The 22,630-nt window shown below is 39.1% G+C and overlaps 1 protein-coding gene, 1 long non-coding RNA gene and 2 other non-coding genes across 7 annotated transcripts in view; 2 read left to right on the forward strand and 2 right to left on the reverse strand.

The window, feature by feature from the left end:
- LOC124175157 (cholesterol transporter ABCA5-like) overlaps positions 1 to 11,421 on the reverse strand; it is a 48,677-nt gene extending 37,256 nt beyond the window's left edge. For 3 of the 4 annotated variants that reach the window (XM_046555112.1, XM_046555114.1, XM_046555109.1), the window contains exons 1-2: positions 11,258 to 11,421; positions 7,351 to 7,620 (exon numbers count right to left, since the gene is read on the reverse strand). The gene's annotated coding sequence lies outside the window, so the exon portion shown is untranslated. The remainder of the gene's footprint in view (positions 1 to 7,350; positions 7,621 to 11,257) is intronic. The other variant, XM_046555110.1, reaches the window with a different exon arrangement.
- LOC124175159 lies at positions 1,578 to 2,510 on the forward strand. The gene is made up of 3 exons (XR_006869108.1): positions 1,578 to 1,696; positions 1,850 to 2,097; positions 2,230 to 2,510. It is a non-coding gene; the product is annotated as an uncharacterized LOC124175159 (long non-coding RNA).
- A 7,912-nt stretch (positions 11,422 to 19,333) lies between the features above and the next one.
- On the forward strand, positions 19,334 to 19,434 carry Trnay-gua. Its single transcript has 2 exons — positions 19,334 to 19,370; positions 19,399 to 19,434. It is a non-coding gene; the product is annotated as a tRNA-Tyr (tRNA).
- A 2,146-nt stretch (positions 19,435 to 21,580) lies between these two features.
- Positions 21,581 to 21,653, reverse strand: Trnar-ucg. The gene has a single exon. It is a non-coding gene; the product is annotated as a tRNA-Arg (tRNA).
- Positions 21,654 to 22,630: the final 977 nt, after the last annotated feature.

Genomic DNA, 22,630 nt, shown 5'->3' on the forward strand with positions numbered 1-22,630 from the left:
TTTTGCGTGAGCTATTTTTTAGTGAAAAAGTGCAAGAATCTCAGAGAAGAGCGAAATCTAAAAGAAAGGCCCTTTTCTGAACCGCCCTAATATACACATTGTGATTTATTTGGTGCGTCTACAAAGTTCTTACTTATTCAGAACTGCAACCATGGAAGATTCCACAAAATTGTGATATTCTCACAAGGAGTTTATGTTTCGCATGTTCATCGTACATGAAAAGGTCCTTGATCTCGTGACCTAAGGTGATATTGTATGAGATTCCAGTAAACAATCTGAAAGGTCAGAGCAAGCTTTCACGCTACGGTAATAATAAAGATGACCAAAATCAAGTTATACGCAACTGTATCAGGATCCAGTCAACTTCTGTGTGCAATTTGAAATTCCCAATTATACGTGGGATTTCATTCTCAGCCTTTCCATGTATATTATTAGGCATAACGTTACATCAGAGGGCATTCACTTGTATACAAATAAGCGATAAAATCACGCGGAGGAATTGTATTTTTATTCAACAAATGCAAAAATATTGAATTCGTTTTAATTCGTTTCTTTTGAAACTCTTAACTTTTATAATTATTTATACAACAATATTTTTACAATTAAGATTCTTGATAAAATCACGTATAGTGTATTCAACGATTACGCGAATAAAATGATTTCTTTTAATTCAGCTTTTTACCATTATTTTGTTTTATCGTCGAGAAAATTTGAAAGATCTGTAGCTTTTCATGTAATAAATTATTTGCTCACTGAATGTCTACATATTTTCTTCAAGTTTACAAAGATTGCACGAGGCTGAAGTTCGTGAGATTAGCTCAACAAAGTTTTGAATAAGCAACTCAGTTATTTTAATTATTGAAGGTATAACTATCAGTTACGAAGGAATTGAATCATGCCTCAAGTAAAATTTCGCATGCTCCTATTTTGTGCTATTTATTAAACATGAGATGGTTGCAGTGGCTTAACTTTTAAGAGGCTGAAGTAAGTACCAAAAGGTTACTATAATGATTGACATTTCGAAAAAACCGTTATCCCACAATTTCAGGAATGTTTGAAAGGCAGTAAATTATAATAAACCAAGACATTCTGATATTTTTTAAAGTTAATCACTTCAAAGTCACTGTAAAATTGCAAACATTACTAATTTCAGCCTTATGAATTTTATTTGCGATAGATGTAACACATAATGTGCTCGATTCTGACAGATTCAAGGCCACCGGTATCCTCTACTACCATCCATTTAACCCGCGTCAGAATCCAACACGTTATGTGTACAGTTTTTACACTAACATTGTACACATCAGCTTATACTCCCGAGTCAACTCATCAATGTCCAGTCAGTATTTTTCAAATCTGAAAAACAACTCTCAAATTCGGCCGTCTTTCATTCGCTACGACACACAGTGGTTCCAAATCCCGAATCGCTGGCCAAAAACCGAAAAATGAAGTTTATATTCAAGGAATTTCACCTGCGGGGTCAGGTAGAGGGGTATTTCAAGGAACCCTTTCAAGGCTCGGTAGGTTTCAGATGTTGCCTTTAGCCGTTGGGATCTCATTCGCAACGGAGCGCTCGACTTGGTATAGTCGGTCGTGCGCTACGCTAGAAAAATATCGTTTAGTTGTGTTCAAAGTGATATATCTTCAAGTAGAATTGAGTTATTTCAATTCTGCAAAATGGACTCTCTTCCTGGATGTAAGTACACTTATTATGTTATTGCGATTTCTTATATTAATCACACACCGAGCAACAAAAATTATGAACATCTACCGTAAATTCTCGTGCTCGCTGCGGAAAAAAGTTATGTTCACATTGAGTAAAAGTTAATAATTCTAAATAATTCTATAGTGGCGCCTTTGCTTGTGTAGCTCACGTACAGCGCTCTATACTAATGCGCACAGTGTCGGTGTGTTGGTTCCGATCGGCGAGTTGGGGTGATCGTGCTAACTCTCTATTGTCGACCGACGGTAGAGCCATCTTCCGGATTTGCGAGTCGCGGAAAGTTTTGCTTCAAGCTGACCATAAGCCGTACGCTTCTATGTGACTCGATCTTCGTTGACTATACTGTGCGAAGTGCACCACAGAAGGGTGCGAATGTGAGTAATTTGTTTCTCATAGATATAATTATTATTGTACCGGATTCGACTATCATTTTCATTAACAAATCATTACTGATTATTAAAAATTTTGAAACTGGCAAAAAGGACTTAAATCTTAATTTTTTTTAGGACAAGTAGAGGGTCATTAGAGAAGCCTAAAACCGCCAAAATCCAACAAAATTTCCTTGTGTTGGGTCCGCCATCTTGGAAAACATGAAAAACAGGCAATCCTCGATATCTCGACTCCTATTGGTCGGATTATCGTTTCTTTTTTTTAGTTTTGTAGGGAAAAATATCATCTACAACTTTTATTTGAAGTAATTTTTTATAGCTGCGAAGGAAAACATTTTATGCCATTAACAATTTTTGAAAAATCTCAAGCTATAAACTTAATGCAAGCGACACTTATTGTATATTTTCAATTATTTGAAATACAGATTGGATATTTTCGAAAAATAACTGAAAGAATTTTCAACAGATTCATAATAGTTCAATAATTTAAATAAAAAAACAATTTCTGAATGAATCTAAACATACTATTTAATTTAAAAATTCTCAATCACTAATAATTTCGAATTATTAAAATTGATCCCATTCAGAAACAATAAACTTTGAAGAGACGACATCTTTTTTCCATTTGCGATTAATGAATAGTTAAAAATTTAAACAATATAACTAAATAAAACTAAGAATAAAGAATATACCAGCTAAGTCAAGCAAATCAGTATCGCGTGAAGCCATGGCTTTGTTGGAATCGCCAACTGCAAACAAACCAAGAGTAGTTGCAATGTCTGACTGCAGCGACTCTAGCGGCAATAACGATAGCAATTTGAGCCTTAGCAATTGGATAATAGCAATTGGAGCCTTTAAGTTTAAGTTTCTTTAAGTCATTTTATTATATGAATGTAATATTTAATGTAATTTCTTCATAATTAAGTATTTGTATTCAAATTCGTATTCACATTGACATACTTTCCCAATCTACTATATCCTACACATGTACGTAATAATAAATTATTTCTATTCAAAACCCCTTGGTACCTAATTCCATAGAGATTGATTCAAGTTTAAATAAAGTTATCCACCATTTTTGGGCCGCCATTTTGTTTTTTGGAAATTTGACTTCAGTTCCGTGTGCAGCGACCTCAAAAACCCCCGTGTAATAAATCTGATAACGATTCCATAATACCTTCTATATTTGGCCAGCAACTCGGGATTTGGAACCACTGTGCGACAGTTGGATGAATTAATTTTTGTACAGACCTTAAAAGCCACGGGAAACACGTAGAAAAATTAATTTTTGTCTGAGGATATCGAAAGTGAATTTTGAACCTTGAGCGTCTCTTCATTTCACTCAAGATTTGCGATTTCTGCTAAAAAATATTAATCAATTTAATTCCTGAACACGTCGGATAACCATTAGACTGAAGATAGTAACGTCGACGTAATGAAACTTTGGGGAGAAAAAATCACTATTTCACAATTTTACAGTAAATTTGAAGTACTCTAATTTTAAAAATATAAATATGTCTTGCCTCATTTCAATTTACTACATTTCAGAATTTACAAAAATTGCGACAAAAGAGATTTTTCCGAAGCATGTATCATCACAATAACGTTACTAATTACTTCAGCTTCATGGATGACCTGTCTTCACCTCGAATGTTGTTTTCGCCACCATGTGGAGTAACGGGTGCAATAGGTGGCAGTCCTGATAATTAATTTTGCGCTATCCAAGCACCGGACATAAGTAGTCTTCACCCGGGCACTGCGGAACACCGATCATCCACTCGTGGATGTCAATACTCCAAACTACCGGTGACCATATTTCCCGATCCAAACTCGAAACTATGTTACAGTGGCAATTCAGTCTTCATTGGCTATTGTACAGAATATCGAAAATGACGACAAGTGCTGTGGAGACTAAAATTGGCTATCTCTTCAATGAATAAAAACTTTAACATCGTTTAAAAACAACCATACCGACCATTGAACTATACCGGGTTCTATTTCGAGTGTGGGAGCCTTGACCCTTCGTTTAATCATACTGCGTAGAATCGACCCGCTGGTCAACGTTCTGCCTAAGTACTATGCTACTATTTTCCCCCAAAAGTATCACATCTGAGAATTACCAACTCCAAATTTTTGTTAAAAATATGAAAAATTGACAAAGTGACGATTTACAGAGTGGAAAAGGGTTCCTTGTGCGCAATGACCTCTATGATTTTTTTTTCTCAACCTTTTGCCATTCGAGTTCTTATACATCCACTTTTGTACTTACAATTAATCCAGAATGATCAAAGCCTGTTGCATAATTTTTTGATCCACATCGAGCGAATAATTTTCTCATGATCGTTTTTTTTTTTTTTAAGGTACTCCTTGCACGACCCCAATATTTTACGACTTACTGATTTTTTCTTACAATAAAGTACTTGTATACATGTCATTAAACTAGGAAAATTTCAAGCTAATTATGTGATTTCTTTAAATAGAGGTTGTATTTTATTCAACGTTCCTGTCGGTTGAGTTTCTATTATTTATTTTTTTTGTTTAGAATTGAGCATCATTTCCTCCATTTTACTTTGACACAAAAAAAAAGAAAATTGAATTTGATCACGGAGTTTCTTTGTATTTTATTTTCACTACAAGAAACCATTATTGAAATAAATTCCGAATTTTTTTTTTTTTTTTATAGGACAGAATTTAAAAAAAATATATATTCTCCATTATTGTCTCATTTTAGGACCATGACATAAAAATGTGTCTTTAAGTCCCTGATTTGACAAACAAGTTTAATCGACCTTAAAAATGTCCATCTTCATGTAAACGATATTTTAATCACTTCATAAAGTTGCCAGCCTTTAAAAAAATTGCAGAAGAATTTTGAAAAATTAGCAGTATTATTTTTGACCAAAAGAAATAAAGAAATCTATTGGTTATCAGAATTCCAAAGTTACGACACTTAATTACTTAGCACAAAATGATTCCTAACAAAATTTTATCGTCAAAATCGCACATTTAATCGTCAATTTCGTGCATTGTGATTTTATTTAATTTAATTTAATTTAATTTAATGAAATTAGTTTTGCAAAACCGCGAAATTTTTATCGGCAAATGTCTAATAATTTTTTACGGAGTCATTTTGTTCGGAGTGCTTAAGTGCGGCTACCGAATCCCAGGAGTCAGGTGGATGACCCGTTGGTTTGACGTGAAATGTCCCATATGGACATTAAAGAGAGAGTTTTTGTAATTAAAAGGAAAAAGCCACGGACCCCGACCGACAACGAGGTGAGAAATCAATAAGTATTACAATATGCAGTAATTACAGTATTACCAACGTCAGAAAATACTTCAAAAAAGCGCACCCCCCCCACCTTCCATGGGCGTGTAGCAACCGCTCCCACGTCCCAACTCCCAGCAACCTGTACCCATATATTCATAGTATAAGTATTTTGAATTTGATTTTTTCCTAATTAACCTCTCTTCTGTATTTTCCGCAGAATACTGCAAAACATATCGTATGTGAAACGGATGCGTACGTTTCACGCACCAGTTGTATAATATACTAGTTCAAACTTTTTTTTTCACTTTCAGTAAGCTGCCCCCACCTCCACTTTTCATAATGGCTTATCTTACAACAAAGGTGAGCTCAAAAATTCTGGTTTGTGAGGCTGCAAAATTCACAAGTAGCTCTTTAATACACGATTTGAAAAAAAAAAATTGATGACTAACAAGGAACCCTAGTTAGGTCGACACCTCCAAATTTGATCTAGTTCACATATGTTGTTGAATGTAGAAAAACGAAAGACAATTTTTTTGGGTTGGTTTCTCAGTTTCCGATAGAAGCACTCGATGTATTTGAATGAAATCAACGCTGAAACGCATTCATTCGTCAATAGAAACGTTTCAGCGTTAGTTACATTCAAAGAGATCAAGCGCATCAAGAAACCGCACCGTTGGGTGCCCATCCTTAAGGGTCCTTTTCGTCACTTTTAACCGTTTTCCGACTATTGAAAAAAAAGTTCCCTCAGTTTTCGATGCTTTACGACATATATGAACTAAATTAAAATCGGAAGGACTAAGCGACCTAGGGTTCCTTGTAAGTGGGGGTATTCTAGATTTCTATGCTTTACAGACATCCAGATTTCCGTGGATTGACGTTCCAAGTGTTACCTTACTTACTCTGTAATATTCTTGAAAAATGTTATGGCAGGTATACTGCAATAAAATTATTCAGATAAAGTTATTTTAAACTTGATTGGCTGAGCGAAATTCGAGGAAGTCTTTGAAGTAAAACAACAATTTCTTACCCTTGTTTACCTTTTTCGTGCAAGTAATGCAGCAATACGTGAACAGGTGAGTAAAACGTAATTTTTACCTTCTTACTTTCACTGTGACAGTCTCAATTTTGGTTTAACTCTAGTAGAACGGTGACGTTATTTTTTTTTCACCTATTCTGCCAAGAGGGGGAAGAAGGGGGGATTCACCAATTTTGTAAATTCCACCTCTCGGGTACATCATAACGAATTTGTGTATAGTGCCCTCCCCCCCCCCCCCCCTCCCCGTTACCATTCTTGGGTCAAAAAGAACCGCAAAACTTGCAAAAACTGAGATATTGTTCGGCTCGGTAAATGCAATCACCCTAAGACAAAAAATCTGTCGCGAACAAATCTGACATTACGTGACCCTAACCTTAATTTCATGCGTCGTGAAAAACGCGTAACATTCTCTTATTATTCAAAAAATCGTGAGCAACAAAGATGCAAGGGTCTTTTCGCCTTGTGCATTTTCAATATTCGTCCTCGGCTCACCTACGATTCATATTGCAGACTTACGCTCGGCCCGAAAAGACCGAGTTTACGTCCTTGTTACACAATATACTATTCCAGTTCTTTGACAACCGTACTTCCCACTTTTGGACTGCGCATTTTTACGCTTTATTCAAAATCAGCTATACAACACTTCAAGAAGGTGGTGTTCAGAGTTATTGCGTATAGAGACATGAATGACACATCATAATGGAATTCAACGAGCAGGGCAGCGTAGCTATTAAAAACTAAATGTGTTCATTGGACAAATAGGAAACCGTGTTCCATTGCCATGGCATAAAAATTAAAACATGATATAATTGAGAGTCTCATTATAAGTTTTGTGAACGATCTCTGTAAAACGTGCAGTGTAATTCCGTTAAGCCGCGAGTCGTTCTTTGATTAAGAACAAATGAGAGTAATAATACATAGAGCAGCTTACTTTCTAGTTAGAGTTGAAGTGTAGGGAGTGTAAAGCGCCTCTAATAGCTGACAATGAGCTGCTTCTGCTGCCGGCTGCGGTTCTTGCTAATTAGTCATAACCCGCTGGAACACGTTGCGTCACTCACGATGGCACCAAAATCACGCCGAAGAATATTCCTCGAGGATCATTGGTCTTCCGTATTATCGTTATAGTTATTGCCATCCTCAGCCGCTATATAACTCTGCTTGCAGCCTTCCTTACGCGTTACGAGTTTTTCATTTATTTCCCCTTCGGAAATAAAAAACAAAACAAAAAACCAATATCATATACATTACATATAATTGGATGGGCTTGGCCTACGGGATTCACGACCCTCCGCCGCGGCCGGACAGAAAGGATCTACCCGGCATTTTTAATCACCACGTATACGCTCGCTCGCTCCCGTGTTTCATCCATGGGGGCCACCTATTTACAGTCGATATTAGCCCCTGGTTTGCAACGCTTTACCGCGCCCTTCAAGTCTACCGGAAATCACGCGACCTTTGGCTCGTTAGTTGAAGTTCGAACGCTTTCTGCAATGGCGTTACGGCTTTTGTTTGCAAAGACGAGCCCTTTTGATTCCCATAACGCCCTCCTCGTTGCCAGACGCAACATCTAGGGGTATGAAATTATGGATATACAGTACAAGCTCGAGTACAAGCGTGATTCGGTTGAAAACAACATTGTTCTGACCACAAATTTAAAAAACTTGTACACAGCGGATCCAATTTTGAAAGGTCGTTCTTGGAATTCGAAATGTTCTCATGTAAATAACATGATAGAGATATCATTTCGGCTCGACAGTTATAGTTTAGCCACTAAAGAGGATTCAAGATAAATTTTTCCTTAAAATTCATTTTCAAGACTTGAAACGTATGAGCCGCGAAAGCTGCGGACTTTGCTTTCCCGATATTTTCATAAAGAATTGAATTGTCAGCAAATTCATGGTTAGCATTTTTGTTGTGAAGTCATTAGTTTCGCGGCTAAAGACGCTCAAAGATGAACTTTCACATAAAAGTGACCTTCGAAGCTTAGTTACAACTTTAAAGCCGTATGACCTACGGATATCACGCATAATTGAACTGCACCTTGCAGGGAACTTGATTCTTTACGATATACTTCCAGAATCAAGTCTGTGTATTATTGAATGTGGCGGGGTAGACATAATTTTTCAAAAAATAACGTCCTTTCCATATTATTCAAATGGAAAAACTTCAAACTCCGAGAACGACGTTATAAAATTGGAATTAACAATAAGAGGTAATCAGCGTAAGGCAAGGACTGGATGTTTCCTATGTATAATGAGGTTTTCTGATCAGAGTGAAAAAAGTTTGCTCCCAAACGAAACACCGTAATGTACATTCTGTTTGAACGAAAAACGGAAAGTATCTAATAACATATCATGTGGTTATATCGATCACTGGACGATATATTTCTTTGTGTTCGTCATGAGATAAATTGTCTGTTCTCTTCAACCCAAACTAGTGCTTATGTCCACCTGATTGGAATTTGTGTCAATTTGTGCGCGCTTTGATAAAATCGTTACTTTTTCCCGCCAAATAAACTGCATAGGGACACAATCGCGCGGCGTGAATGGGAAATCGATGCACGTAAGATAAAAGAACCGATATAACTTAGGAGCAAACCATAATAGCGATCATATTTTTGCTCCTTGTTACCAAAACATGTGCTTGCGTACAAACGTATTTTGCGGCTTAAGTTCTCGAAAATGACCGAGTATTTTGCGAATCGTTGGCAGAGAAATTATCTTGAAAATACGAGTATTTGGTGACTTACAATTAGCGTGGAATATCGCTGAAGTATCCCAGACTCGGCCGCAATTAAAGATTTCAAGACCTTCCCAAGGTATTTGACGGTTGAATTTGAAAGCGAACACAAAATCAACGTGGCCACTGTCGTTGAAAGACTTGCAATTTTATTTCAGTTTAACGATCATTTTCGGGCAATCGGTAGCTACCAAGCGGTATTTCGCGCAAAACAGAATCATGATAGGAGAAACTAAAATGTAATTTCACAATCAACTAATTCCTAGATACTGAGAATTTATCTCGCAAGATTCACCTGTATGTGTGCGGCGTATGTCATGTGGTAAATTGGGCACGAAAACGAACGGATCGCTCGGAGCTGACTCTCAATATCAATAAGAAAGGCAAGCTTGTAGTTCAACTACTGATATTTAAATACGTAATCAATGGAAAAGTTCTTTCACTTTCGTGACTAAAAGAAATCGACACTCTATTTCTTTTCTAAATCAAAAAATTATAACTATTTTGTCTCTTCAAATATGAAAGGTCTGTTAAAATATCGCGGTACCTTAATTTCGAAAAATTATAATACACGCGTAATGCACCCTCAATAGCGCTTGATTGAAAGAGTACGATAAGGCAGAGAAGACCGAACGCCCTGAAACTCATAGCTCAGGTATCACCACCTAAGTGAAAGATGATTCGTGACCTCTTTGTCCGGGATTCGAGTGTTCGTCGCGGTGTATGAAGGTGCGCCATAAAGCTGGAGGGATGATCGGCCGTGCGGGAAAATTAAGCCGCTTAATTCAGTCGGAGAATATTCGAGAGATCGATTCGCGTGCTACGAGGCCATATTTACCCAAGTCCACGACCGTCAAGAGGCGGTCAAATATTCAGGATTTTGCCCGTAGAGTGTACAGAAGAAAAGGGATAAGGGGGGGCGGCGAGGAGGAGAGGGGGAGACGGAGGGAAGCTTACACGAAGAGAAAAAGGACCGCCGCAATTTTACAATCAGCATCGAGACCGAGACATGGATGTCCCTTTCCTCGTGCCGGACATTGAATGTTACACACGGTGCGTTGTACGTGCATACAGTTCTCAGGGGGAGTCGTCGTGTCGCCGATGGCTAGGGGCTCTGTCGCTCTATGCGCCGCGCCGCACGGTTCCCGTATCGACCGAGCGGTGCCTCGGCCTGCCGCACAACCAGCCTCCTCCTCCTCCCCCCCCCCCCCTCCTTGCCCTGCCTCTCTCCCATCACGCCATTGCCCCTGCCCCACGCCGCGTACCGCGACCCGCCGACCCGGTGTCCGGGTGTCCAGGTGTCCCGCTAATCAGCCTCGTCCCACGTGCCCGTTCAGCGAATATTCCGGCCGACTGTCGCGAGTCATGACTCACCGCGCACCAGCAGCCCTCGGGTCCCAGGCCCTGAAACTCCGCGTCGCGAATTCCCTCGAATTCCCTCCAATGGTAAGACATGCCTGAAGTCGTTCGCACGGCCCAGTTGGCGGTTAATTTGATTCACAGGAACGTCGGGATCGCCATAAAGCTCGTCCGCACCCGCCTCGAGGGGGCTCAACGTCACATTGTCTGTTGAGACGGGTTTCTGATACGCGGAGATTGTTCACCAATGTTAACACGGTGTTAGAGCGGTCCGAGCATTGCGCATTGCTTGGCGATTAGCGGGATTTGTTACGTCTAACCGATGATTGGCGAGAATGGTAGGAGCGATTGCGGATACGAAAGGGACCGGTTGATATTCAGGAATTGGAAAAGCCCCAGATTTCGTCACACTCGATAATCCTTGTGCACATTGTGCTTATGCGTGACGAAGCAACGAGTCGGCACGACCTTCACCCTTTTTGTTATCGGTGTTAAACTTGTTTCTAGTTGACTGTAAGTGTCGAGGATCGATATTATTGTGCGGGAGGAAAAATTCGCCCGGGTAAATTTTTCACGTAGACGTATAGAAATATCGAGCCGAGGGTGATGGGCATTTCGGAGGTTCAGTTCGGTTGCGGATTTCGAAAGTCTTCGACTTCCGTCGGTATCGTAACGTTGGGAGCGCGGGGAGCGGCAGGCCAATAATCGTTGATATCGTCGCAGGGCCGCTTTGAACAAACCTCTCGTCAAGCTTCATTCCACGAACACCATTTGGCCGCCATAGTTGCGCAGTGTTGAACGCGTTCACTTCCGGGATCTGACGAAAAGCAAACAAACGACAACCGCACCCCCGACTTAACCGGAAACCCTGCGATCCGTTGACGTCGACCAGCGACGCTAGACTGCGAACTCCCCGAAGACCGACGTCGCTGTGCGTCTGCGTTAGGCACCGAGTGTCACGACGCGCGTCTCCGCCGCCCCAGCGCCACCCCCGCAGCCACGAACAGCGCCTCATTTTCACTGCAGTGACCAAGAGAGTTAGTCAATGGCTGTGCTATCTTTCCCCCTTTTTCCGCCCCAACCGATACTCCGAGTCCATAGTCACTTTTCTTACTACTTGGTGGTCAGTTGTTTTTTTTTTGTCTACAAAATAGTCACTTGAGTTGCATATTTTATTACAATCATCCGTGGTGCGCACTGAAATTTTATTTGTACATTTCAATCCTACTGCAATTGTTCCGTGAGGTTCCCAGAAAACGTAAGCATTGGAAATAGTTCAAGAGAATTTTTAAGCATCGCTTTGGTGAAAAAGAAAACAAAGCCAACCGAATTAAATGGAGTATTTTCAATATTTCTTTGATACCTCGAGGGTTGAATTCAATCATTTCCCTTAAAAATGTTACGCATATCCAATTTAATATACCCCGTTGATAATGATGCCTAGAATGTTTTCTGTGCATCCTTACTTCCACTGTACCACTCCATTTACGAAAAATTGCTTTGCTTCAATTCCAAGTGTAGGCAATTCTTTAAAAAATTCGTAATTTTTTTTTGCTGCGCAGAATCTGCCATTAATTTTTTTAATTCTTTCACCAATGCCAATTGCAGGCATTGGTTCCAATAAAATAACAAAAAAGGTGCAAACATAGCTCTCAATAATAGTTCGTACCAAACTTTTTTCATTTTTGATTCACACTTTTCAAAGAATTTAATTAAGATCCATAATTTCAAAGTAACTGGTGTTTTCAAAGAGTTACCACGCGACTAGTACTGCGTAGATGCTGTAAAAAGCAATTTCGAGGCTGTAAACATGGGAAAGAACTATCTGATTTTTATCATCGAGTTCGAAAAGATATTGCCCAATCTCGGTAACGCCTCATATAGTATTACACTACACAGAATAATTGATTGATCTGTTTGAAAAACTGAGAAACACCACTTCCCACAAAAATCAAGAAAACCAATCACATCTGTCATTGACCGAGTAAAAAATTACTTATAGCTTGCGAAACACATTTGCAATTTCACTGAATGGATATGATGAATTGAGTAGAAAGCATCAGAGAATCAAATTTTCCTATAAAATAAAATTGTTACAAAATTTCGGTCGATTAGAGAAAAATAGAAAGAGAGCTTAGGAACCAGATACTGAAAATTTTACGGACAATACCGATTGTGTACTTAACCAATGGGAAAAAAATTCAAAGTTTGAAATTCTTGATATTTAACGTTTTGTTTCTTCAAAAATAACGGTCCTTCGAATATATTGTAAGAAAAATAGATACTCAGGTGTAGATTCTCAATCTTAACGCCACGCACCAACTCTTCGCATCGAAGTCGAGTCGCGTATGCGACATCATTATTTTTTCTTGGGTAATTCACAATTATTCCATTTCTCTGAAAACCCTTAGAATAATATTTCAACGTAATCCGTTATAAATGAGATTCTGGAACCAGTAAAAAGTTTTTGAAAACACAATTCAATCAGAAATGAAAGAATAACAACCCTATTCAGAAACTTGTTGTACCCGCTTGATGAACTCAAAACCTTTTCGCTAATAAAATAAGCTACTGGTCCACGAACTTAAAGACTCAACCATGGATCATGACAAGGCGATAGAATGAACAATTCGGAGGTCCTCATAGCCTGTCAAGAAAAAGTATTTGGCAGTTTTTTTTTTATCAACCAGCTCGTCAATTTTTTAAATATATTTCCGAACAATCAGTTGACTGTAACATGATCCAGAATTGTGATGACCGAGGCAATTAGGGTAGACGAAGGAACGAACACATAAGCTCTGGGTATTCTGTTATCGCGGTCGAGCTTGCGGTAGCTTCTCCGTTTTTGGCTCGGTCTTGGTTTTTTGTTACGACCGTTATTACCCTTACCCGTGTCATGTCGTACCCTGCATACCCATTATTTCTGTGTAATCCTGCGGATCCTCAGGTTCGGGGCGTGGTCCTCTTTTTGTTTGGATATAAGGAACGTACGGTATGGCACAGTCATAATGGTTCTTTAATTCCCATTCACCAACAGCGCCAATAGCCATTCGAAATGCTGGCAACGGCATGAGATTAGTCTACCCAGAGACTGCTGACTACGAAGATCAGCAGTATCGGATCTACAACCATGTGCACGAGGAGAAGTCATTGTCAGTACCGGTGTGTTTCGATAAGCTACGATGTAAATTACGACGTACACTTCAAAGTAAACTGCTGAACCAAGAAAGACTACGATTAGGGGTAGAGTGGAATATTGCCTCTTTATAGACGGTCATTGAATCCCGCGATTAGTTAACAAGTCTTGTCGTATATGGCCATCACAACAGGATGGTCTTTAAAAACCATGGATCGATGGACTTCATTCGCTCTTTTTTTAATCTTAGAATTAATGTCTTGATCGATGATGGGATGTAAATTGATGTTGTTTCGGATGAACCAGGTAGATAATGCACATGTTATAGAGTCAATATTTCATTAATTGTGGTATAATTTGGAAACTGTGATCGATGGCCTAATTAAAGAGCGAAAAAGAGTCCAGTGGATTGCATATGTTGAATAACAACGGTTTACAACCCGGTAGAAGGTAGGCAACAATCAATTCAAGTGGTGGCTAAAACAAAATGGCAGACGACTAAAAATCATTGTCTCGAGATAAACAAATTAACCTAAAAGTGCAGGGTAGTATAGTCAAAACTGATACAGAAGTATGGTAACACGGCTGTTTTGGACTTTTCGTGGATTTCACTCGTTTTCTTTAAACTATTTTCACTAATTACGGCTTCAAACTATCCTTAATCTAAGTCATACTGAGTTTTAAGAGCTTAAGGTGGTATTGGGCAATCCACACAGAAAAGCTTTACCCACACAGAAGGAAAAAAATGCCGAATACATTTGATAGAAATCTGCATAGCATTCACGGATAGATTCGTGTGATTTCCTAGATATCTGATGGATACTTGGATTCATAACGTATGTTTTCTCAAAAATCTGCTACTCCGAAAATTTCGATCGATTGGTGTACATCATCAATCCATCTTCTGCTACTCTTTCGGCCGAGGGTACGCGGACTCGATAATCTTCAAATCGCTCTTCACGATAAAATGTACACACAATATTCACATCGTATGTGGGTATGATAATTAATAGCTAAAGATTCAATAGAATTCTTGGACGCCTCTATTGATGATAACTAATGTACATCCACTATAACGTCAGCATTACACGTGAGAAGTAAAAAAACTGTAAAACACACATGCCTGATCACAATACGTGGCGAAATGAGGCATAACTTTCTTATCTCATCTGCTGTTGTAAATAATCTTTGTCCTTTACAACTATAAGACTAAATTTTGCTATTATACGGTGCATACGCCACTGACGCGTTATTAGGTAGTTTGCGTCATGTGTCTACGAACAACTTTTCGTTAATGCCATAGAATATACGAATTCTATGGATAATACAATATTGCGTCAGATAATTTACGTGAAATACGTTCACATTGGAATATTTATTGGAACAATTTTATGTAATATTGGAAATGTTAAAAGTCAGTGCGTATACCGGGACAATCTCTTGAAACTATACATACAATGCGCATGCGCCAAATAATTCAATCTCATTGGTCGGTGAAATCGCCTCGCGGCGATGTTTTCGAATAAAGCCAATTTTCAAAGAGCATTAGCATCAACTTTCCGAGTCACTATGTCGACTGTTTGAGATTCTAACCTTAAAAATTCGTATAAACTACATCGACGCCAGAAACAGGGTTTGACAGCTGAAACTCGGAGTGGCCAGCCTGCCCGTGCAGCCGATAAAACTCGCGCATGCACATTGTATGTATAGTTTCAAGAGATTGTCCCGGTATGGTAACTTCATGCGATAAATCATTTTATGCGCATGGAATACTTGATTTGCAAGGGCAGAACCAATTGCGTTTGGAATAATTTTATTTACGACGGTTTTATGCTGAATCGACAGATATCTAAGATCACGTAATTTTGGATAAAACTAACAATTCAACAGCAATGCAATTTTTAATACTTGAGATCAAATGTTTTTTGCCAAGATTTTGGCAATTATCGTGAAAAACTTGTAGCTTAAGAGCCTGCAAATACCAGCGACCGTTAATTTTGACAAAGATTATGTCATTGCAAGATATTCAGGTACCAGCACGGTCTTAAACTATTTCTGTGAATGATGCCTGCCAAGTGTGTTGTAAAACAATGACTCCCACCTTGACCATCTGAAGTGTTGAAGTATGCGTGCAGAAGTGTATTCTTCGACTTTGTTATTACCGTTTGTCTGAAAACAGTACACATGAACGTAAAAACATGCATTGTGACAAGAAAGCATTGTCACAAACGATGAAAATATCGCCAGAAGTTATCGAAAGCTCCGTAACCGTGCAGTAGGTACGATGCAAGCAACGTACCTCTCCGCTGGCAGTAACTGTGAGTCATGTAATGACATACCGGAGAAAGGAATCGACGGTTGGCAAGTCGAGGGTGAACGTGTGTCTGGGGTTGCCTATACGAGGAGTCCTGAAACGCGCGCGTACAATGAAATTATTCGGTGCGAAACTGAAGGCGCGGCAAGCCTACCTCGCGTAGGAAACTTCGCGGCACCCCGCGGGGTAAGTGAAGGCGATCGTTATCGCGATGAGTTATACGATGTCGAATCTAACGGGTGATAAATCATTCCGTCGGAATCCTCATACCTATCAGTTCTCTCGGTAATCACCGTATTTACTTATAACACCATTCAAATCGAGTAGATATGAATGTATATATAGTAGGGTGGTCCCTAAGAGTATCATTCTTGAATTTCGTTCGGCTAGTCCCTTGAATCGGCTCTAGATAATTAAAAAATAATTCCATCATTTTTTATGATCTTTATCTCAACTCTAACCCGAGCCCCAGAGAGTGTGGATTTCATTCAACCCTTTCAGGGGCACGTTAAATCTACCGAACGGATTTAGATTAAATTTGGTATAGGGGGGTTTCTTGGGTCGTTGATTACGAATCTGAGCTGAAAATTTCAAGATTCGAAATAACAGATCCAATATGATGGAGGGAAATCCAAAAAGTCATTTGATTTCGATGAAAGTCGGTACGTGAGGCTTTTTGAGGTCGCTGATTACGAATCTGAACTCGGAATTATAAAATCCAAAGTGGTGGGTCCAATCGACGTTTCTTACGAAAACTAGCATGTTTCGGCTTTTTACGAAAACTAGCATGTTTCGGTGTTCACTACGAAAACTAACACGTTTCAGATATTGCCGCGAAAACTAGCACATTTCGGTTACCCCTGCTAAAACTATCTTGTTTCGATTAGTGCAATAAGGATTTTCTGAAGATTTGTGCGGTGTGCGGTAGTCGAAATGAAAGTCAATTTGCGGATGCAGAAGTGCGTTTATTTGCGTCCAGATAATCTTATGAGTATCGCCGAAATTACGCTGTCGATTCAGATCTTAGAAAAATTAAGGCTTGTTTCACAGCTTCGTTACAGATGATTTACATTTTTTCCAGATTTTTTATCAACAAAAATATTAATTAGTTGAACTATATTTATATCCTCTAGTACTTTTCTGAACTATACGTAATCTTTCTACAAGAGTGTATTAACTATTGTATTTTACTGAAGATTTTACTGAAAATCAGTCTTTTTGGACTTTTACACCCAGCAATACTAAACTCTCACTAATCTGTATTAAAACTTGCTAGTTTTCGCGATGAATGTCGAAACGTGCTGGTTTTCGCAGTGAAAACCACAACATGCTAGTATTCGTAAGAAATCTGGGATTCACGACTTTTCGAAAGATGCGTCGCAATATGGCAATATCAATTGACATTTGGGATTTTGGTTCACTATATTAGATCCGCCACTTCGGATTTTCAAACTTTGAGTTCAGATTCGTAATCAGCAATGCCAAAAACCCTTCTATGCAAAATTTCATCGAAATCCGTTCGGCGGATTTAATGTGCCCTGAAAGGGTTGAATCAGGAAATCCACCCTCTTGACGGCACGAGTTGGCCTTGAGTAAAAAATCGGAAAAAACTGGGAAATTATTTTTTATATTATGGGGCGAGCCGGTCGAATTTCAAAAGTGACCTTTTTAAGGACCACCCTAATACATAAGTATAACCATCACCGCTGTAAACAATCTCGCACCAGGGGAATTTTTGCCTTCGTGTAAACATGTTTTTCAGATAAGTGACCAAGATGAACGGACAATGGAGGATTGGGGTTGGAAGGGCAGACACGAATCAGTTCTGTAACTCACCGGTGAACGATGTGATAATATGCTTACCCTCGCATGTTACGTAAGTATATCCATACGTGTGGTCGCCGAGAAAAGTAAGCCTTTTCACCCTGTAAATCCTGGTAATCCTTCTGCTCAGGCCTTTGACCGAAGCCTTATAATGCGCTTGAAATGTCCCTCCGGCAAACACCTAGCTTCCTATTGTGCATTTCACAGGTTACAATGAACTTGCAATCCTTATTAAACGATTACTAATGTTTCTAAACAATTCCAACTAATATCGACGTTTGACAGCATTACTTAGCATGTCGAAATTTATATATTCTGACTTTTGTACGATTAAATTGCTTTCCCGGTGGGTCGTCGTAATGGAGTCTTGACCCACTCGACTGATCTGATTCAAATATCGAGTGGGTATTTCAATGATCATTGTCATCATTTTTTGATACGTCTAGTATGGTAATTTGTTGCCCGTAAAGATCAGTTGAATGTTTATAAGAACAGTTATTACCTGGAACTTTTAATTAATGAGTTGAGGATAAAATTGCGACTCAATGTGGATTATGGTGATGTTTATTATTGCTAAGAATCTAATGGCAATACATGTAAGTTAATTGCCATTATATCGGCCATAACATGCTAATGTTTTCACACTTTTTCCACAATTAGTCACCACACTAATTGAGTCTTATTTATTGAGTAATTCGATCTCAGAATGAGAGGACCATCATCTTTAACAAGTATTCCAGTTTATCCCCCCTGCTAGTAATCAAAACCTTGAAACCAATCCATTACCGCATCTACAGCTGCTGCTGGGTAATTTCAGTCGATGACCGATTTGCGCTCGACTGCAGGTAGAGAGGGAGAGAGTACAAGAAGAGGAGGATAAACCAAGTTGAATGAATTCGTAGTCCTAGGTGGCTAAACTCTTGCTGGAAAATCTTGAGACCGCAAAAAATTTCTGGCGAAAAGGATCTTTCGCCTGTGATCTATAGGCTTCGCAGCGCATTGCTTATTATATTATACTTACGCTGCCGGTAAAAGTAGCCACTGTTTGACCGTTCCTCATCCCCGTACACTCGAACCCTGAAATGGTGGGCTTGGCATTTAATAAATCAGGTGACGTCGCGGCTTACCCTTATCGGCACGTAAAGGTCACAGACCGCCGGATAAGGATGTTCCGCGAAGCTCTAGCAGCTTCGAAGCGGAAACCCTCCCTAACTTCCCCTCTTTAAAATCGAGGCCGGTACAAAGGAGGAAGGGAACTCCGTCTCGCGGTGACCTCAACGTGTGACCTCGCCGAAGAGTCTGCGGTCAGTCAAGATCGTCGTCTCGCAGATCCCACGCGCCCGAAACTCAGATTACGAAATTACGCTCCCGAATCGCGGTCAGACCTTTCGCCAATTGTTACATCACACGCACGCTTGAACCGAAACATACAACGATTAGCATAAGAGCTGATGTTAAATCGAAGCTGACCAATAACTGTACGTTTCGTATAAAGAGAATGGCAGCGGTCATAACACTTTTTTAATGCCTGATCAAATATCACCTTCGATAGCTCAGTTGGTAGAGCGGTGGACTGTAGTTGGTCAAGATTGTTGTATTCAGAAGACATCCATAGGTCGCTGGTTCAAATCCGGCTCGAAGGATACATTTTTTTCGACTTTTATTCTGATATTTTTAATGTTATAACGAACTATCGTAATCGTAAGAAATATAATATACTAATTTTGTACAGTGTGTTAGATTTGGCGAAAGTCCTGAAGCATTGTTTTAGTACATAGTACTTTACCTATACTCTGAATTCTGGATTCATATTGCATTCAAATCTATTCACTGAAACACTGCATAAACAAAAGTTTATTTGTTTGAAATGAACAGTATTTTTCTCTTGAACAAATTATTATTTAAAAACAACAGCAGCTAAGTGCCGAGTGACAGAACGTTAATGAATTCTATTCATTCCGAATCACTGAATTAGGATAAAGTTTTGACCTTTGATACCGTTTTAAATGTTTCTTTTCCTCGTGAAAACTAATTCCTAACTGCGCAAAGTAATGTGAAAAAGCTTAGGCATCAAGTTAATAGGATTTCAATTTGTAATCTTCAAAGGATCATAGAACTCAAGTCTCCGACAAGTTAATAAAATCGAATTCTACAAATATCCTATGCAAAATATCATAGATCGTGATTTACATATATCTGTATGACTGCTTAATGCAGGATGTGATAAATAATAAAAGACGCATTTCAAAATCCGTCTATACATAATAGTCCAGTCAAGATAGGCAAAAAATCGACCTCACTTTGCATTAATTCCGTTTTCGTTTCTTCTTGGTTCAATCGTTGGGGGGTCACTGGGAGTCCTCAAACCAAAAGCCGACCAAATCGGCCCCTTGCTATCGCCGCCATCTTGAATTTTATGAAATTTTCTTCAATAACTCGGCCATTTTCAATTTTAACGAAAAATGCTACAGACATAAATTATAGGAAATTCAATTTCCTACAAATTTGTTTATGTTCATTTATGCCCTAAAGTCAAAAATAAACAAGATAATACAATAGATGTACTTCGCCGCTATTTTCAGGTTTAATTCGAAAAATATCCATTTTTTGAAAAAAAAACGCAAGAACCAAAGTTGTAGGAAATTGAATTGAATGGATATAATTGAATTTCCTACAACTTTTGTCTTCACCATTTTTCGTTAAAATTGAAAATGGCCGAGTTATTCAAGAAAAACCATCTTTCATAAAATGCAAGATGGCGGCGATAGCAAGGGGCCGATTTGGCCGACTTTTGGATTGAAGACTCCCAGTGACCCCCCCGCCACGATTGAACCAAGAAAAAAAACGAAAACGGAATTAATGCAAAGTGAAAACCTATCTATAACGGCATGCACTGTAATATGCACATTGTACAGATGTGTACAAAACCGAGAATGCACATTATGCGTTCCAGAGTTGGCGGCCGGAAGTTTGAATATTTTATTCAAACAATTGGTTCGAGTTTCGCGGCTAATGAAACTCCCTGTCACGTTCCGTTCGCAGGATAAGAATATCGAATCAACTCGGCTATAAGGTCCTCGCTGCGTGGGTACTACATTATTAACCCGTTCCAGGCTCCCCCGCAACAATTGGCAAAGCCCTAACAACACTTACCTACGCTGCGCTGGGCTGGAGGGGGATTACTCAGTTAGATATATCTGGCGCCACGCATCACGCGTCACGCCACGCCGCATGGAAGCACGCACGAATATTTCTACCGGGTGACTCGGAGGCAGGGCGACGCGACGTTCAAAAGAACATCCACCGAGTAGTTGACAACCAGATAACGTGAATCGAACTTGACGGCATAACCTTGACAATCAAAGCTCTTGAAGCCGAGTCTGATTTTAATTCACGCCGGATGCGCACGTCGACTGCCAGAAAATTCGAGTAAATGACATAAGCTTGGAAAAATGATATGATTGGAAACGAAAATAAAATTGGAAAATTGAAGAAAAATAAGTGAGAAAAAGAACTACCAAGCATGCAGACATTTTTTTAGCGTAATAACTGCTGTGGCACGCAGAGACTCGAAGGCGATACGAATTCTCGCTGTGATCTACGACATCCATTTGCCAAAGGCGTAGACAAATGATCCTATTTCACGATGCTTCCAGCGACGCTGTATTATATTGTCAATTATTTACTTTCGTTAGGGTCTATTTTTCATGTCGACATTTATCATCACGTCGCCGAGTAACGGACTTGCAGTTTGTTGAATAATAGTAATTGCAAAAAAAAACTACTCGTCGACCGTGACAGGACTCGAACCTGCAATCTTCGGATCCGAAGTCCGACGCCTTATCCATTAGGCCACACGGTCTGTTGTTAACATTGACACTATATTATACTTTAGTAAATCTGCGCCGATGCAATCTACCGAAGCATCATCGGATCGTAAAACGCGAACTGTCAGTGTGCGTGTATTGAATGTTGTTTAGTTTTGAAGCTGTGTACCGATGAGCTATGCGGCGCCGCGCTACCGTTTATATTACCACGAACGTTAATGATGTACAGCCATGGAGGAAAAAACATTCCCACACACGGAAACCATTCAGCATCAATTCACGTACCAATAATATGCTGAATATTTTGCGATCTATTTATTTTTAATTTTGTCGATTATCATGAGCTGTAGGATTTTGGTTGGCATACCTACATACCTATATGTATACATAGGTGATTAAACAATAAAACGCTCTTACCTTCTGGTTCAGTCTTGTCTGATGATAACGTACGCATGACTACCAGAACTGGCGTCACAATAAAATTAATCATGCCTTAGAATGTGCCTAAAATACAATTCAAGATGCATACTGTGTTGATAAAGAAGTAAGATAATAGGTGTGTTAACAACCCACGGTAAATTGATAAGGCGGTTTCAAAGTTTCAGAGCTTATGGAAACCTCTCACTAGATGGCAATAGCATCCAGCAAATTTACTCTGTTAAATATGACAGGTTATGCAGGATAAGAAAGGGCACGATTCAGTTTAGAATCTAGCTTACCGCAACCCGACATTCGATGGAATTATTTTTTTAACTACATTTACATACTTGGTTTGTTTCAGCTGGCATAAGTATTGAATGAAAATGATGCTGTAAGATATTATGTTACTCCTTAGCTTTTCTAAAATCTCAAAGAGTCCTAACCCAATCATTATGTACTTTTAAACTTGCAATAATTCGGCCGTTATTTTTTATTATTTTCATAAGTGGAGGGGGGGCTCGCTGGTAGTCTAACTTCAAAATGACAACTAAATCCCGCTGATGCGTATGTCCGCCATTTTTAATTTTAAGAA

Source organism: Neodiprion fabricii, chromosome 2 (assembly GCF_021155785.1).
Source record: "Neodiprion fabricii isolate iyNeoFabr1 chromosome 2, iyNeoFabr1.1, whole genome shotgun sequence".
Lineage (NCBI taxonomy): Eukaryota > Metazoa > Arthropoda > Insecta > Hymenoptera > Diprionidae > Neodiprion > Neodiprion fabricii.